Source organism: Nothobranchius furzeri, chromosome 8 (assembly GCF_043380555.1).
Source record: "Nothobranchius furzeri strain GRZ-AD chromosome 8, NfurGRZ-RIMD1, whole genome shotgun sequence".
NCBI classification, from domain to species: Eukaryota; Metazoa; Chordata; class Actinopteri; order Cyprinodontiformes; family Nothobranchiidae; genus Nothobranchius; species Nothobranchius furzeri.
Window position 1 is genome coordinate 74,019,661 of NC_091748.1, and position 13,243 is coordinate 74,032,903.

The 13,243-nt window shown below is 42.5% G+C and overlaps 1 long non-coding RNA gene across 1 annotated transcript in view; it reads right to left on the reverse strand.

Moving 5' to 3' along the window:
• Positions 1 to 1,521: 1,521 nt before the first annotated feature.
• LOC139071586 (uncharacterized) overlaps positions 1,522 to 13,243 on the reverse strand; it is a 13,111-nt gene continuing 1,389 nt past the window's right edge. Inside the window, exons 2-3 of the long non-coding RNA XR_011521430.1 lie at positions 2,994 to 3,084; positions 1,522 to 1,743 (exon numbers count right to left, since the gene is read on the reverse strand). This is a non-coding gene — a long non-coding RNA (uncharacterized lncRNA). The remainder of the gene's footprint in view (positions 1,744 to 2,993; positions 3,085 to 13,243) is intronic.

The window sequence follows — 13,243 nt, forward strand, 5'->3', positions numbered from 1 at the left end:
CTCTGTCAGTGTGCCCCAGGGCAGCTGTGGCTACATTGTAGCTCATCATCACCAGCGTGTGAATGACTGATTGTGTTGTGGAGCGCCTTGGGGGGTTGTAGAACCTGATGAAGGCGCTGTACAAATACAGGTCATTTACCATTTAAAGTCTGTAAAACTTAGTTATTCTGAAAATGAGATGATGCACCTTTTGCCTGAGAAATCCCACACATGCAATAATAATAATAATAATAATAATAATAATAATAATAATAATAATAATAATAATAATAATAATAATAATAATAATAATAATAATAATGCATTTTATTTAAAAGTGCCTTTCAAGGGACACACGGACACTTTACAGCAATAAAATAACAACAAAGAAACCAAGATAAAAACAGCAAAAATCACACACAGAAGCCTAAAAATACAAACTAGATAATAAAATCAATGAAGATGGAAAAGGTGACACTAGCAGCATGCAGTCTGAAACAGGTGGGTTTAGAGTCTAGATTTAAAGGAGGAGAGCGAGTCAGACTTACGGATGGCTTGAGGGAGAGAATCCCAGAGATGGGGAGCGGAGCTGCTGAAAGCTCTGCTCCCCATGCCAACACCATGCAGGGAGGACACAGTTGGGATCTTAACATGTGACCTTCTTGCTACCAAACACACTGAATGTGTATCAAAAGGTTAAATGTCACCGTGAGTGCAGTTTCTCCAGTTCCTTCTGAATGTTGTTTACTGCCGTTCATAAACCTTTAGATGGTTTCACTCTGCTCGTTTCTGGTTACATCATTCACCTGATGACCTTCGCTGCTCAGTAACACCCTTCATGTGGCACTTCTAGCATTTACAAAACATGATTAATTTTCTTTGGCGAACGGTGCCCGCTCTGAGCTCCAGATGATTATGATGCGGTCCGTCTTTGCCAGCTTCCTTTGCAACTCCTTTTTCATGCACAGCCGCCTCTCTTTTGCAAGGTCAGCCTGCGTGCATGTGAATACCACTCTCCATTACCACACTGAGCAGATAAAATGGTCGACTGTTTAAAAGTACCACCATCCCTCTTAATTATCCAGTGTGTCTTCCTATAAATACCCTCTGAATCAGTCATCGCTGGGGAAGCTGAAAGGGAGACGCAGAAAAAAACGAGGCTGGATACAAGAAAGAGATGTGGCCGGTGGTGACGAAAAGAAAGAAAGAAACAACTGAAAAGGAAGAAAGATGTGGGAGAGGGGATACAAGGAAGGTGTGAAAAGTGGGTGACTACGTGGAAAAGAGACAGGCTTTGGGATAAAAGACAGAAGAGGTGATGCAGTTTCTCTTTTCTAGGAATCTGATCCTTTTTTTGACTACGCAGGTGCTCTGTGGCTGCAGGCAGGAGCTATCCCTTTTCAGTGCCTAAACAGGATGTAACAAACCAAAGGCAGTCTGTCCGATGGCAAAATACCAATTTGTATTAAAAGCCTCTTATGCACAACGATTTCCACTCAGCCCTGCTAGCATCTCGGACATATTCCAATAGTTTTCATGCAGAGCGTCTTTAAGCAAACAGAAACAAAACAGACCTGACAGGTTTTTTCCCCCTTTTTCTTTGAATTTGGTCATTATTCTGCACCGAGCTGAGAGGAAGCAGAGTGTGGAAGGTGAGAGCATCTCGACTAGACAGCTGTCAGAGCCACTCCGAATGCAGGGGCAGTGCGGGATTACCACCAGAGGCCTCACCGCTCTGGCTGGTGGGAAGCAGGTACAGCCATCCTGCAGAAAAACACACACACACAGAGGAAACATGACACACACCTGCATGGGTGGTTTCATTGTCATGGCAACCAGTGATTGATCCCCTGAGTTAAACAGCGTGAGAGAGAGAGAGAATATTAAGGATGGAGAGGAGGCGGCGGTGGAAGGGGGGAAAGGAAGCCATGGTGGGTGAGAAAACAACTAATAGAGGCTCACGTCGATGTGCCGAGGGAGGGATCAATGGAAACAGCGTGTAGAATGATTTGTGTTTGGCCGAGTCTGTGAGGAGCCTCCGCCACACTGAAGCTTTCTGCATGCTCTGCTTCAAAGTGCTGCTCTGAGCGTGTTGTTCTGATGACCAAACACACTGAACTATTAACCCCCAAACACCTTGTGATGGTGAAATCCTAAAATCCCTTCACTATTGTGATCGAAAACATTTCATCTCAATTCTGAGGCTGCTCTGTAAATAGTTTTCAAATAAACAATACACATAGCAACTTCTGATCAATCCATATCAACTTCAGACTTAAAATAATATATTGATGTAAACCACACCCACTTCCGGGTTATGCCACGCCCATTCCGAGTACAGATACAGATCATTTAGTTGGTTGAACAGATACAGATAGTGGTGTACTCGCTCGTCCCTGGTTACAATCGAGGGAACGATGAATGTGGCCAAGTACAGGAATATCCTGGACAAGAACCTTCTCTGACCCTAAGCACACAGGTGCTCTTGAATGGCCCAGCCAGAGCCCTGACTTAAACCCAACTGAGCATCTCTGGAGAGACCTAAAAATGGCTGTCCACCTATGTTCACCTTCCAACCTGACAGAACTGGAGAGGATATGCATGGAGGAACAGCAAAGGATCCCCAAGGCCAGGTGTAATAAACTTGTTGCAACTTTACCAAGAAGACTCGTAGCTGTATTCGCTCAAAAGAGAGCTTGTACTAAATACTAAGCAAAGCGTCTGAATACTCAAAACCATATGATGATTCAGTTTTTCTTCTTTAATAAGTCTGCATTGTGGTGTTGTGTGCACATTAATGAGGAAATGAGTCTCCAGAGACTGTTGCTTGCCTCATGGGTCCAATGGCACCTTCCTGTAAACCTCATGTTAAAAACCTGGGGGTGTTTATTGACGGCTCTTTTAAATTAAAAAGGCAAGTCAGTGCAGTGGTCCAGTCCTGTTTCTACCATCTGAGACAGCTCGCTAAGGTGAAGCGCTACCTCCCTCCAAATGTGTTTGAGCAGGTGACCCACCTCTTCATATCCTGTAGGCTGGATTACTGCAACTCCCGTGGCCTTGAGCAGTCATCCATACACTGAACTGGTTCAGAATGCAGCTGCTTGCCTATTAACACACACAGGACGTAGGGAGCACATCACTCCAGTTCTGGAGTTCCTGCACTGGCTTCATGCAGCATACAGGGTCCAGTTTAAACTGTTGTTGCTTGTTTTTAAGTCTCTACATGGTTCTGCCCCTTATTTATCTGAGCTTTTAACAATCCATGCCTCTTGAGGAACTTCCCAGAATCAAGCTGAAGTCCCGTGGAGATCAGGCTTTTTCTGTGGCAGGCCCCAGATGTGGAACGGACTTTCTGCTCAGACTGAGTCATTTTAAAACCTTGTTGAAGACCCATTTTTATGAGCTTGCTTTGAATTGGGGACAAATAAGGTATTTTCTACCTCTTTTAACTTTGTTTTTGTGTCATTTTACATTATATATGATGTGCAGATCATTAGCAAGTGACTTTTAGATTTTAGTCTAGTGCCAGTGTTTGATGTCTTTTATCATTTTTGCATTGGGATCTGTTTCCGTGATGCACTTTGGTCAGCAACAGCTGTTTAAAAATGCTGTTTGAATAAATCGTTTCTTCTTTCTTCCTGATGATTTGTGGCAAATGCACAAACATTTACTCCAACAAAAAAAAAACTATCGTTTTGTCGTATTATTCCAAAGGTCGGTAGCAAAAAGGAGCAAATGAGGTCTTGGCTCCATTGTTCTGCTACAGCTGGGGGTGACTTGGGTCAAAAAGAACTGACTGGACTTTCTTTGTGTTTCTGATTTTATAGTTTAGAGGTCACTCGGTTGTACTTTAACAGCTTTGCTGCACATTTGGATGAATCCTTTAAACCTGTTCTTGTTTTTCCAAGGCAAGTTACGTAACCAGGATCCTACAGATAAGATATCTATAGGACAGATAAATCAGCAGGAAGCATTGAGATTTATAACCCTGTTTCTAAAATCAGCTTTATTACTGTAAAATGGTGGTAACTGTTGCCAGAAGGTCAGTGGTTCCAGTCGGCAGTGGCTTCAGGTGTCGCAAGTCCTCTGACACTGCTTATCAGCAAAAAGGCTTGGCACAAGTAGAAGCATCACCCAGCTGATGTTTAGATTATGGGTCTAAATCTGAACATGAGGACATCATTTAGTAAAAGTAACACAAAAACAATGTTTGAAACACAGCAGGAGAATAATGTAATAATTAAGCAAGAGTATACAGTAGATGGCTAAATGCAGGTAGGAGGCAGCAAAATGAGAAATAAGGTAGACTTTACTAAAGTAAATCACAACAACAGGAGTTAAAATGTCTAAAAGCAAAAACCTGGAGAGTAGCTAGAAAAAGGTCTGGCTGTATATTAGTGAGGAATGGAGGAATACATTTTTTAATTTTCCAAATGTTGCATATTTTTATCATTTACTTCAAATCATGTCAAGCAACAAAGGTTTGTTGATTTTTATTAAAAATTGCTTCTCATTTTGTAAATGAGCTCTTCAGTTAGTCAAACTACAGTAGTTGAACTATTTGCTTGTTGGGTAAGCCTGATCTAATAGAAAAGTACCAGTTGATTCTTAGCGCAGGCCTCGGGATAAAGCTGTGTTACATAACAATCAAGTAAGAATCCCGTCTGTGTTGTGGTCTACACCTCATGATTGTTAACGTGCGTTTCTTCTCTGCACAGGTTGGCTGTGGCTCTTCCTGAAATCCATGCCCCTTAGTGATGTGTCGGTCGCGAACGAACCGGCTCTAAGAGCCGGCTCTTTGAAGTTAACGATGGGAGCCGGCTCGTCATTGGGAGCCGTCACCCCCCCCCCCCCCCCACCCCCACCCCCTGCTTTGCTGAAAGCTACAGGCGATCGGTCAGCATGTGTAACTGCGTGTCCAGACTGTCCACACACAGAGCAGTAGGGGCGGGGAAGAGGGAGGATCGTTTCAGCCTCACAGGCTCAAGGGCACCAGGTTCAGATAAGAAATTGTTTTGGGGCCAGACAGAGATAATTTCTTCTCTGTCTTAAAGTTCCGCTGGACCTCAACCTCTCAAAATCCACTAATGGCGTAATTAATCTATCCCAATCGGTGCTGATTCGTCCACTCGCTCCTTGATCGCCTCCATCTTTTGTGCCAATGCATGAATCTCAGCCAAAGTTCCAAGCTTACGACTCATCTCGACAATTATATGAGTTTGTGCATTCACAGCGCGGTGTAATCCATCCCTGAGCTCTGGGAAAGAGCCAATATTCCTCGACTGCTCGTTAATTTTCCAGTAAGCCAGGTAACCACTCAGGCCAAACAGCAGGAAACCTGACACCAATGCCACAAATATCCATACGTCTTCAGAATCCTCTACAGACAGCTGAGAGAGGAAGATCAGGTTCCACTGTTTCCAGGAGTCCATGATATGCCCAACTGGCTCTGTCCCAGAGGGGCACCCAGGAGCCCCTTCTCCCGTTCTCATCATTGAGAAAATGTTGTCAGTCGCGTTGAGAGACCAGGTGACCAGGTCCATTTTAAATAATTTCCAGTTTCCAGAAAAAATGTAGAAGCACCGTGCACCCAAAGACAGACAAACAGCCTTGGGTATAAGATAGGGAGGGGAGGAGGAAAAAAGCGTCTGTATTCTCCAAGAGCCGGAATAAAACTGTACCTAAAACTGTACCATATCATGCAGAGGTGCACAGATGGACATTCCGAATAAACGCCGGCTTGTTCCGGAGGGGATTCGCCAAACGTCGGGCTTCGTTTGGTATGAATATTTTTTCCTGCCTAAAGCCCTTTTGGGGCGACGGTGGCACAGGAGTAAAGTGCTCGCCCGGTAATCAGAAGCTTGCAGGTTCGAGCCCCACTCAGTTTGTCACTGTTATTGTGTCCTTGGCAAGACACTTTACCCCCTTTGCCTGCTGATGGTGGTCGGAGGGACCGGTAGCACCACTGCTCGGCAGCCTCGCCTCTGTCAGTGCACCCCAGGGCAGCTGTGGCTACATCGTAGCTGATCCCCACCAGGGTGTGGGTGAATGACTGATTGTGTAGTGAAGCATTGGGGGGTTCCATGACTCAAGAAGGCACTATATCAAATACGGGCCATTTTCCATTTAAAATTAAATATTTTCATTCAATGTTTCTGTTGAATCTGGAAAAGACGGCGATCGTATGCGCCATAGTGTCCTTTTTGTTGATATTATCAATGACTATTTATCTTAGGCTCCATCTGACCACTTTTTAAAAATGTTTTTACTTATTTATTATTTATTGATATTCGCTGATCGAAGGATGTGATCCAGAAACACCTAAGCACATTTATAGGAAAGGTGTGATTTATAAAGCAGAAATTGTTGCTTGAGATGTTTTAGATTCACTTCTAATTCACCGTTAGCATTGTTAGCTCAACATTAGCCTCTGGCCTGCTTTACTTGATATTAGAGTAAAAATCAAAAATGCCGTGGCTTCTTAGTGGTACAAGAAATAACTTCTGGGTCGCTCCTGTTTACTGGCTTCAGTTTTTAAAACAAATCTGGAGCTAGTGTTGAATTACAAATGCCAGGGCTGCAGCGTTAGCTCACTGACTGACTGCAAATAGTTACTACTTCTCTCTTTTGGTTTTTGAAAGGAGAAAAACTGAAAACCCTCCCAGCTGGCTGAGGAGGAATATGTTTGGATTTAACCTTTCTTCACTGTTTTGTGGTTATTTCATTGTAAAATTCTTACAGGTTCAGACATGGAGTATACGTTTAACTGGCCGCACAGTGCTGTTGTGGTTCGCAACGCTATCTCAAAAGAAGAAGGCTACCAGTCTGAATTCTACTCGGGTCCTTTCAGTAAACGGATGGTTTTTATTCCTGAGATTTCTCCCACGATGCTACAGGAGGTTCTGAACTGACCTGAGGAAAGTGAATGTTTGTGATCCTGGTTGTCTGCTTTGTGTTTCTCTGATTAACTGTCCAGGATCTACTTCCCTGGGACAGGCAGTCTCCTCGACCCTGAACAGAATGAAACTGATACAGATGTAACTTCATGAAATGACCTGATTTTGAGACCCACAGGTCAGATCCACAGCCGGGTCAACTTACCCTGGCTATGACACAACCTACAATATTTTCCCTCACAGGAGACTGAAAGCCTGCAGCCCTGACAGAGATAATAAAAAGATAAACAATAACATTCTCTCCTACCAAGGTCCCTTTAGAGAGGAACTCGTTAAATAAACTCCTCGATTCACAGAAGATCAGAAGAAAAGAAGATTTTAAAATTAAAGATAATCATTAAATAAACATTTGTTTATTACTACTTATAATAATTATAAAACAATCAAATGTTTCATTAATCTGTGCTTAATAATATATTTTTAGCATGTTTACTTGATGAGGTCATCACCATTTGCACTCACACAAGGACAAAGTAAAGTAAAGTTAAACGCATGACACATAATTAACCTTTTACCCAGTTCAGAGCCTCCGAATCAAAGTGGGCGTGTGTTTCTGAGATTCTTGGTAATATTCCTCAAACTTGTCAACTTTTGGTTCAGTTCAATTCAATTTAATTTTATTTATAAAGCGCCAAATCACGACAAGAGTCATCTCAAGGCACTTCACATAATAAACATTCCAATTCAGGTCAGTTCATTAAGCCAATCAAACAAAAAGTTTCCTATATAAAGAACCCAGCAAATTGCATCAAGTCACTGACTAGTGTCAGAGTCTTTACAGCAATCCTCATACTAAGCAAGCATGCAGCGACAGTGGAGAGGAAAACTCCCTTTTAACAGGAAGAAACCTCCAGATGATCCTGGCTCAGTATAAGCAGCCATCCTCCACGACTCACTGGGGATCGAGAAGACAGAGCAGACACACACACACACACACACACACACACACACACACACACACACACACACGTTGGCTATTCAATCATAACATCGGCCAGTAAAACTGGATCACTTTGGTGATTCAGCAGTTCGAACAGTTCGAGAGTTCTAGAGAAAAAGCTTCAGACCGGTAGCCTAGTGAACTAGACCAAATTCTTGCTTTGCGAAGTTTGGTCAAGGAACGCTCCACTGGAACCTCTGCAGCCCCTAACAGCATTCTGGCTGGCCAGTCACAGCTCTCTAGAGGGGTTTCAAACACATAAAGAGCTGTGATTGGTCCATAATGGTGGGCCAATCATAGTGCTCTCTCTGCTTAGTGAACAAATCACAGAGCTTTATCCGCTTTGTGGGCCAATCAGGGCACTCTATATGCCTGGTGGGTGGGATGATGCAACAGAGAGAAAACAAGATGGCGACAGCTCGTTTGAAACGGCTTTTACATCAATTTTGGACTACCTGTATTAGAACTTGGGCTTCATTAGAATCAGGAGCAGATAGATGCATTTATGAGCTTCTTTTTAGAAAAAAATGTGTTTTCTCCTTCCTCAACTGCGGACCGCCTCATTTACCGATGGCTGTTGCGGTGAGTATGTCACATTCATTGTCCAGTAGCATGCGGAGATCATTTGAAAGACAACGGTAGAACCCGCCCCACAACCGAGAGCCGTCAATGGAGCGTTGCCAGACTAAATAATACATTTATTTAGTCTGGCTTGCCAGGCTATCAGACCGGCCATCTGGAGCGGAACCTCTTCAACCAGCAAAGATTTTGACACGTCGTCAAAACCTTTTAAAACCTTTTTCGCGCCTGCAAAGCTGATAACAACAAGATAGTACCTGCAGAACAAAGCTGACGCAAAACTCCTTCAGAGTTATTTTTAAGACGCTCGGTTTCATCCGTCTGTCGTGACCCGAGACATTTCTGGACTGAAAGAATCGGTACCTCGGTACTCTACAGCCCTCCGGTGCCAGCGGTCATCCGACCCCTCTCACTTTCGGGTCTCTGAATCCGGGTAATGTGGACACACAGATAGCATCTGGATGTGGGTTTTGATAAGAATTAACTTTATAGGTTAACGTAAACCAAATTATTTTATATCCAGAACTCAGGTCTCTGAGATCCGGAAGTTCTGACTACATTATATTCACACATAGGTTCCAGACACCACCCTTAAGTTCGCATCTACTCACAGTAAATAATAGTTTAAACAATTTGTCAAGTTTTAATTGTTTGTAAAATCAATTCTTATTTTGTTTATAAACCTGACTGTTTCTTGAATCAAAATGAAGGGTATACAACCCCCTAATGAATAAAGAATCCTAGAATCTTCTGACTAAAACAATAAAAGACCAAGCAGGTCTATATTCTATATTTATATAGAATATCACAGCTTATTGGTCATCAGTAGAGGTAATATATTAAGCTCTTACAGCACTCAGTTTACCTACACAACACAGAAAAGGAATGACTGAAGGCTTTTATTGGTTGAAATAATTACCAGTAATAATATTTCCATTAATAATTCAAAAGAACTCTACAGAGATAATTTAGCTGCAGAGTTCCTCTTGAAGTACTGGATATTCTGCTGCAGAGTTGCCGAAGGTGCCAAATCCAGAAATTTGTATTGTGCTGCACTTTTATTCTGCAATCCAATTTTTTTGTTATCAAGTCCAACGCTCTTCTCTGTAGTTCAATGTGAAACGTGTGGAGTGCTCCTCTGAAAATGCATAAAAATGTAATGAAATAGAAAGATCACAGACTCCGAGGCACAAATACACATAGGTGTAGCCCTTCGGGCGAATGCAGCCATTACTGCAATGATGGTTATTACTCTGGCATGACGCCGTGGCTGGTGGGGGAGCATCATTAGTATTAATCTTACTATTTCATGGAGTTCCTCTGTATTGATTATCACACTGGAACTTGTGTTCGTGGAGTTTCTGAGTCTGTCTACATCATTTAAAGAGCAGAACGTTTCTTTTTAAACTGGTTTTCAACACGTTTTGCTGCACAATGTTTGGTGTTGAGTTCTCACAGTAATGAGGTGTGTGCAGCTGGTAATGCATTGCAACTACTGATTAGTGAATCCAGCATCTATCTACGCGAGTCATGCTAATGAGCGGCTAATGGAATCCATACTGATTTAGAAATCTGGCTGCTTTGAAATATAGAAGCAAATACAGAGTTTCATGAAACCTCACATTTATCTTTGGTAAGAATGATTATTCAGACCTGCAACTGTTTTTTTTTTCTTTAATGAAAGAAGCTAAAATAAAATACCTTAATAAAGGATTAAACTTTAATTAAATTTAAGGGAAAATTAAGCTAATAATACATTGGTTCCTGTGCACCTAAGTAGAAGTTCCCATTAATTGAATGAATCATCATATGGTTAATTGTTAAAACTTGAGTTTTGGATTATATACGTATAAGCTGTTGTTGTAAAATGTCTGAAATTTCACCACTGAATGAATCTCATCTGTTATTATGTCATTTTTATTTTATGTCAGGTTGCAAATGGTCCAGAATGCTGCTGCCAGATTTTTAGAGGGCAGGCGCAAGTTTGACCACATAACTCCTGTCCTGGCTGCGCTTCACTGGCTGCCCGTTGATGTTAGGATTCATTTTAAAATACTTTTACTAGTTTTAAAAACGTTAAATGGTTTAGCCCCTCCTTGCTTGGTGTCACTGCTTAAACCATACACCCCTTCACGGTCACGCCGCTCGGAGAACTTCATGCTCCTCTCAGTCCCAAGAACGCGCCTAAAGACGCGTGGTGATAGGGCTTTTGCTGTGGCAGGTCCTAAGCTTTGGAATAAGATTCCTCTCAGCATAAGGGCCTCCACCTCTGTTGCGGTTTTTAAGGCAAGGCTAAAAACATGTTTTTATGACCTGTCTTTTAACCTTTCCAACTAGTTTTATTGTTTTACTTATAGCGATTTTACTCACTGTAGTTTTATCTGTATCATGTGATACAATGTTTTATTTTCTGGACTTACTGTTTTATGTTTTTATTTGATCAGTGTAGCGCCTTGGTGGCATCTTTTTGCCTGTAAGGCACGATTTATAAATAAAGTTGAGTTGAGTTGAGTTGAGTATGTCACACGTTTGTTTATGTTTTCAGGATGAATGTTTAACGATACCAAAAGTAAGAAGTTTTAAAGTCAAATAATTCCAAAACCATCTAATGTCTCAAGTATGTCGGAGAGACGGTTACATTGAAACAAATCCTTCTCGGCTGACGGGGGAGTTTTTCTCCTTGTAAAAAAGTCGAAAAGTGACGTAGGCTCTGTGAGCCACAGTGAATAAGCCCACGGGGTTGCCAAGTCTGCAAAAGCCAGTAATGGGCGTGGTCCAGAAGTTCTTTCTAGATCCTGGTTCTGGTTTATAGAGCCTTACATGGACAAGCACCATCATACATTGTTGATCTTCTTAAGCCTGATTTATGCTCCTCCGTCTGCGTCAGTGCGGAGACATGCAACGCCATTATCCATCCTTGCGTAGGGCACGCAAGTACGTACGGAGTCGAGCCCACTTTTTTAAACATCCGTCGAACGAGACGGATTACGCAAGCTTGTGATTGGTCAGGACGCTGCTGTTGTTTACAGCGCCGCCATTGCAAAGAGAGCCGAGGATAACTAGCGGCAGACACGGAGAAGCTTGAAGAATATCTCGCGAAAAAACTCTAAAAATATGAACGTTTAATTCTCCCGTGACTGGAGGAGTGAAAAGATGCGCAGCAGGCGTTTTATTTGTGGACGGAAATGACAGGAAACGTGGGTTTAGAGGTGGGGAGCGCATGAAGCGGTGGGAGAATGAGAGACAAATATGTCCGTGTTAAAAGTCTCTTATAAACACAACAAACACAATATAAACACACGATCTTGGACCGACACATGACAGGATACCACAGAACAGCGCTACGCCTTCTGTGGTCCTGCCGGGCAATTGCTTTGCAACTCTCTGCAGGAGACGGAGAAGTAAAAGAGCAAAACGCTTCCGTCAATCCGTGCGTGTCTGTCCCTTGCGGAGCTGACGGAGAAGCATAAACCAGGCTTCAGTCCCTACACCCCCAGCAGGTCCCTGAGGTCCAGTGACCAAAGCCTACTGGTTGTGCAGCACCAGGCTAAAGACCAAAGGCGACAGATCATCTGCTGCTGTGGCCCCCAGACTCTGGACCTCTCTCCCCCTGAGCCTGAGATCAGTGGACTCAGTGGTCTCCTTTAATAAACAGCTGAAGACTCACCTGTTCAGGCTGGTTTTGGTGTGAAATTCATCACCCTCTCCTTGTTCAGCTCTCCCTACTTATTCCACCTTTCCTCAGGATCCACTGATTTCCCTCTTTTCTGTTCACTCTCTCTCTCTTTCTTTACATGTTTTAATCACAACTGTCTACTTTTTGCTCATTTTAAATATATTTTAATCATTTTCTAAAATCTTTTACATTTTTTGTTTTTGTGAAGCGCCTCATGATTTATTTTTGAGAGGAGCTATAGAATATATTTTCTTCTTCTTCTTCTTTCTTGCACCCCTAAAAAGCCACGGCATCTTTTTTGTTTTACTCTGTCAGGTGATGCAAGTTAGAGGCTAATGTTGAGCTAACAGTGCTAACAGTGAATTAAAATAAATAGCTGGCTCTAAAAAATGTTTTTCAACATGGACTGCAGTATCCAAATTAGACCACAGGATTTCATTGTTACTTCATGTACCTTAAAATTGTTTGTCTTAATGTGGAAAAAAACTTTTTTTAATTATCATTTCTGATTGTAATCAGTAACTTTGTCATGTTCTGCATTCTGCGTCCCCCTCATGTGCCTCCTTGTGTTCCCCAGCCCACTCCAGGTTTTCCCCTTAAGTATTCTGTGCCCCTTTAGGTCTCCATTTCCCTCCAGGTTTCCCTCAGGTTCCCCCTTAGTGATTTCAGATTTAGTTATCCCATCCCTGTTAGTTTTTTTCTTGTGGTGTCTAGTTTTCAGGTTTAGGAGTTCACTTCTTTAGTTCTCTGTAGATTAATTTTACCTAGTCAGTTTTCCCCATTTAGTTAATTAGTCTCACCTGATCCCTTCTGATCTCACTCCCCACACACCTGTCACCTGTTTACCTGGTTATTTCCCTCTGTGTGTATAACCCTGTCTGCGTCTCAATATGTTGTCGGTCCATTGTTTGTGTCAGCGTTGTCTCGTTTCCCTCTCCTGGTCTCCTGGTCTCTAGGTTTGCGCATTAGGATTTTGGGATTTAGGTTTTTGGCTACCTGCCCTTTTTGGATTTTACTTTTGGAGAATTATTCCTAATAAAGGATTTTACGTTTTCTACTACTCCGGCCTTGTGTCATCCTGGTTCTGCATCTTGGGTCCTAACCTCCTCCTGG